The sequence below is a fragment of the Xiphophorus hellerii genome, chromosome 22 (genome assembly GCF_003331165.1).
Source record: "Xiphophorus hellerii strain 12219 chromosome 22, Xiphophorus_hellerii-4.1, whole genome shotgun sequence".
NCBI lineage: Eukaryota > Metazoa > Chordata > Actinopteri > Cyprinodontiformes > Poeciliidae > Xiphophorus > Xiphophorus hellerii.
In genome coordinates this window covers 3,154,839-3,161,112 of record NC_045693.1, presented here as the reverse complement: position 1 = coordinate 3,161,112, position 6,274 = coordinate 3,154,839, and positions in this window count along the sequence as shown.

Sequence of the window (6,274 nt, the reverse complement as noted above, 5' to 3'; positions counted from 1 at the left end):
GTAAATTAAATAAATACAGGAGCTTCTTTTAAATCACTAATTCCTTAATACTTGTAAAAAGTACTACTTCCACTGGCAGATTTTTTCCGATGTTTAAAGTAAAAAAAAAAAAATCTGTCTGGTTGAAGTTTCTAGTTAATTTTGTCTTATTTCAAATGTACTAAGAAATTAGACAAAAATACTTAATAAAATTTAGTGTTTTTGCAGTGCAAAAAAGACAAAACAAATACCATAAAAAAACCACACATCTGCAATAAAAGTGTAAAAATACATGATGTAAAATACACTCCTAATGTCTGGAAGTTTTTAAACCATGTTGCATGTTTGTTGATATATGAATATATGAAAAACTTCTTTTTTTTATTATTTTAAATAAAATGTTTCCGAAAACATGAACAACCATTGTAGAAAATGCAGCCAAAAATACAAAAGAACCTTTTTCTTTTTGTTAAAATGAACAAGACTTGCACCAAAATAAAAAAGAACAAAGATTCATTGCAAACAAAACACAGCTAACACTGGAGGTAAATACAATCAGCTAAAGGTGAGTCCAGATTCCGGTAAAACCGTCATCGACCAGTGTCGATGTCTCAACATGTCTCAACCTTTTGCTTGTCTTTGTGGGATTATTTATGAAACATTTACATGCTTGTCTGTTTTTTTATATTTATTACAGTGATTGATGTTTTGTGTTATAGAATAGCATCTTTTTTCTGTTCAGCTGTACTAAAAATGTGTGTGAGAGGAATTTGTGTCTGCTGCTGGAGGCTGTTCATGTAAAGGATTGAGATCTGCTGTATCGGATACTAAAAGTAAAGTTACCATCGTCTAGAGAGAGAGTTACGCTTTCAAGATGTCAATAAAGGATATTTTATATATGCACACAGAGTGGGTATGTTTTCTGGTTTTAAATGTCAAAACGTTTAAAGTCAAACATAAATGATTGGTGGAGTTTGGCTCTCAAACTTCTCCTGAAATAATTAAGTGTGGATGTCATTCAAGATGCTGCGCGGTTAAGAGCTGTCAAATAAAATTCAATTAGACCGAATGACTGACATTCAAGTCAAGAAATGAACACAAAGCGCTGAAGGAAAATTATGAGATAGATGGAAATAAATGAAAACTCCTCATAATTAGTGTGTTTCTACAGAGCATTCGAGACCTCCCATAACATCCATCATTTTTTATGTTTTTATTTGATAAACTACCAAAATCCAGAAGAATCTCAGTCATTTAAAACACAAAGACAAAGTTAATTTACTAAGATATTTTTGATTTCCAACACTAAAAATCACATGTTGAGTCAATACTTTGATATATAACAAGCATTTATTTTTTTTTTCCATTTTGATTATTTTCTCAATGAAAACCTATAAAAATGCAAATTTTACATTAGACCAATAAAACTAATATTTTCAACACATAAATGTTCACCTAAAAGTAGAGTGAAAAAAGTATTTCCCCCGTTACAATTTTTCACTGTTTATTTATTATTTTTTTTACGTTTCAGTGTTTCAAATAATCAATCAAAGACAGTAAAAGTCACTAGAAGTGGTTTTAATACGATGATTTTATTATGATTATTATTTCGACTACTTAAAAAGCCTGAACCTAATAATTGGTTTTGAAGGAACCGGTTTTGGCCCGTTCTTTGTTTTATTTTAACTACATTGGTGGGATTTTCAAGCATCCACAGCCTGCTGAAGGTCACGCTACAGCAGGTCTGGACTTCTACTAGGAAAAGGTGTTAAAACATCAGTATTTGTCTAATAAATCTACATAATATGCTCCACTTGCTGAAATAAATCAACTTTTCAATAATATTCTAATTTATTGAATGAGTTTGTACAATGAGCTTTAAAATACTGAGGAAAACTTAGAAATGACAAAAGGACCAGCAGAGCTAATTACAGGTGAGTGGACGCAGCTGGGGAAGGAACAGGTAAGTGAAGTGAGAAAATGATGAGCAGCTAAGATCAGGAGAATAATGGTAGTCTGAGGTAAGGTGGAAATATAAACAGGAAACCTGAACCATAAACAGAAATAAATACTAATTTATCAAAAAAATTATAGTGAGAACGACTGAACTTAACACAAGGAATAAACGAGAATGACAAGAGAAAAAAAATACAAAAACAGACACTAAATGTCCTGATCATCATACTGCCACCACCGTGTTTGACTGTGAGTTTGGGGTTCTTTTCTGAATTGATTTCTTCCCTTGTTTTCCTTCTTGCTCAGCCGTTTTCTTATCGTGTCATGAACTCTGACCTCAACAAGTGACACTTGTAGTCCTTTAGATGTCGCTATGGGTTCTTTTGTGACTTTCTGGATGAGTTATCAATGTGCTTTTTGAGAAATTTTGGAAGGCTGCCAATCCTGGGAAGGTTCACCTGGTGTACCTCAGGGTTCTGTTTTGGGGTCCATGTTATTTCTGCTTTATATGCTTGTTCTTCAGAAAATTTTGAGGATGTTTAGCTCTGTGATGTCTGATGCTATGCAGAAGATATTCAGCTGTGCATGTCTTTTAGGTCTCTAAACTGAATGTCTTTGTGTAAAAAGTGGGATGGCAAAAAAGTTCTCCACTAAATGAAGATTAAATTGAAAAAATTTCAATGTCCTCCTTTGTCTTCTGTCCAAAACTTTCTTTTGATTGGTGCATAATGTTTTCAGATCTTTTAGCCTCGGACCAGTTCTAACTGGACCTCAGTGTGACTACTGAAATTGGACCAAGACAGTAGCCATACTTCCATCAATGTTTTTCTATGCACATATTGAAGTATCACATTAGAAAAGGCTGATGGAAAAAGGAAGAGTTGGAATAACTTCCTTAACTTTGCAAAAATCTCTTTATTCTCACTGGAGACAGTTTTGAGATGGAAACACATTTGCCAATAAGTTCTGACGTATCAAACACCCCCAACTTTTTGTGGGTCTGTGGGATACCAGAGGAACAAAACCCTGAAAGATTTAAAAGTCCAGGCCTCTGTTGGAGGAAAGGACTTTCTCCATTTTTCTGAGATGTGTGGCCCATGCTAACTTGCAACCTCTACTTCCTGTTTATGACAGTCATGTGTAGCGCCAACATCTGACAAAATTACCCTTTGCATAGCCTGGTTGAGTTGCTCCAAACCAGTAGATGGAAACAACGTGCATTTTCTTTTCTGTGACATTTTAAAGTTTGCTCAGTGTTGGATGAAAACATAGCTAATGTTGTTATAATCACAGTTATAGAACTATGAAACATATGCACTCAGTACTTGGGGAATTTGCAGGCCAATCAAGCGCACTAATTCCTTGGTAGCAATTGAAAAGTCTTCTTCTCTTTCGGCTTTTCCCTTACAGCTAATCATCTCTATTTAGTCCTAATTGGTACTTTTGGAAACTGAATCACTGGAATAATTTACGTTTTTAATAGCATTCTGATTTGTTGAGATACGCCTATATTGACGAAGAGTAATCCTCCTGCAGAGGCGGACCAGTTTTAAATAACTGCTGGAAGCATGACGACGCATGCTGAGAAGACGCCGCAGTGAAGAGGACAGACAGAAAGGAAGGCCAGGCCTGTAGAAGGGAAGGGGGGCGGTCTGAGGGCCAGGCCTGTCTGGAGAGACGGAGTCAGGGCCAGCGGAGGAACTGTGCGGAGCTGCGAGGAGACGGCCACCTCCAGATGGCGGCTGTTTGATTGAACAGGAACGGGAAGCAGCTGCAGCCAACGTGGAATCCCCTCTCTGCACCCATGCTTGATTGGGACTCTGCAGGAGGGGGGAGTACTATTTGCATGAGAGGGATATTCTGGCCCGACCCGAATCCCAAATCTCACTTCCCCTTTTCGACCCTTTGCTGACTAAAATACCCTTCAAGAAGCAGACTCAACTGATTCCAGTTGTGGGCTCGTCAAGATCCAAATATACGACGCATTTCTGCGTTTACGGGATACTTCCCTGCATATGATTAAACTGCAGACCCGCCAGACGTCTCACTAATGTGAAATATAGAGTCTGCAGTAAAAATGTGTCTGCTTGTATCTTTCTGATGTATTTCACATGGATGTCTGTTTGAAGTGTAAGGATTTTTTTCTATACACCCAGGGAAATTATAAGATCTGGAATTTACAAAAGACAGAGACTATTTTTTTCTCCTATTATTCACCACAAGACATTTTGATGAGCTGAATATTTTTAATTTGCCTCAGTCATTGGCAGCTTCTGATTTCTATAGTATTACATGCAACCACAGAAACCTCCACATCTATTTGGTGAAGATGTTTAAAAATCCTTGAAATAAATTCAGATTTTTAGCAAAAGTATAATCTCACACTGAAATATTTTTAAAAATTTAGAAAAATAAAACATTTAGAAATAATTTTTAGTCATCTCTTGTAAGACCTAGCAGTAAAGAATTGCTTCCACTCCATCTTTTTTTTCAGAATGTGAAACCAGATCTATACAAAGCAGCATGTATTTTAGTAAACTGTAGTCTTATTATTTTCCAGAAGATTTCTCGTGTTGACTCAGTTACTGCTGTTTGTATACATGAATCATATCCAGTTCAGCTATAAATACAGACAAACCCACATATTCTTTGCAGTCAGATCTTGCCTACGTAATGTTCTGGAGCAACAGACGAAAAACAGATCAGGAGCAGATATCAGCAAACAAGATGAGAAGATTTCACTACCAAACAATACTTTAAAAATGTATCCCTATGAGGTACATTAGAATATTGGATTTATATTATCCCTTGTGTAAAATTTGCAATTATTTATTTTCTTTTGAGAGGTAAAAAAGTTATGACACTAATCCTTATGATGAGGATGTAACCAGTGCAGATTTCAGGCCTTATCTTTTAGTTCAGTGACACCAGTGGTGGAAAAAACCAATGTGAATATTCTGAACTGAAATCTCCGGGGGAAAAAAATCATTTTGTGACGTAGCCAATTGCTACGATTTGCTAACAGTTGAAAATGATCGTAAATAAAATCAAAATAACTATAATTTGGGTAGATTATATATTCTTCAATTCAATTCAGAAATACTTTAACCCAGCAGCCGGAAATCTGACGCACACAAGGTTCCGCTAACAGGCGCGATGGACGACAAAGCAGCTTCTCTGGACCCACTGGGGGTTAATTATTGCGTCAAAAAACGATCTGATTGGACGCGGGAAAAGACTTGTGGTATTAAAAGGAGCTAACCCAACAGTGAAGCTATTCAAGCCTAAAATAGCATCTAAATACTAATGTAGCAGCTGACGCTAATGTCAACGTCCAAAGTCCACATTTTTAATGAAATTCCATAAATGATCATCAGTTCCGGAAACACTGGAAAGCTGAATGGGTAAAATAACACTCTGCTCCAATCTGATGGTTGAAGAACATAAATAACAGATTAAAAACAATAAATGTCTTTGTAATTGTGCTAATTTGTCTTTTTTATTTAATAATCTAGCAGTAAAAAGAGTTTTTAAATAGAAAATGTTGCTTATTTTATTGATAAATATGTTGATTATAAAGCAATTAATTAATTACAGACCCTGCAATTAACTTGATCAAAATGATTAATGAAGTCCCACCACTAATACACACACACACATTTAAGATTCTTCCTGGAGATGTGCTGTGTAGGCTGTGAACGCCCCGGCCCAGATGTGAGAACCACTACAAGCGCTCACCATATGGCACACTTTTCAGCTGATACTCACCGGACCCGATGGATCCCGTCAGCACCAGAGGAATTCTGTGCATCTGTCCCGGTCCAGCTGTGAGGAGTCCCCGTGTTCGGAGAAAGACCCCTGGGTGTGTGTGTCTGTGGGCGTGTGTGTGTGTGATTTCACTGTTGGCTAATTCAACAAAGTTTCAATAGAGTGGCCAAGCACACAAGTCTGAAATATTTATCAGGGACTTGACAAAAAGATGAAAAATAAATGAAAGTCCTTTTTCATGGTCCTCCAGATTTTCAAAGATTTGCTCATTAATTCTGCATGAAAATTTCATTTAATTTGTGCACAGTCTGTAAAAGTCTGTTTACAGCTGAGCGCAAAAGTATTCACACCCCGAGAACTTATCCACGTTTATCATACTGTAATAAAAACTTCAATGTATTTTATGTAACAGAGCAACATAAAAGGTGTAACGTGAAATTTCTAATAGGACTGATTTGTCTTTGTATTCAGCCCCTTCACTCTGACGCCCTAAAGCAATCCAGTACAACTAATAGTCTATTAACAGTTCCCTTCATAATTTAGTACTTTTTGTTTTAAGCTTGGTAAATAA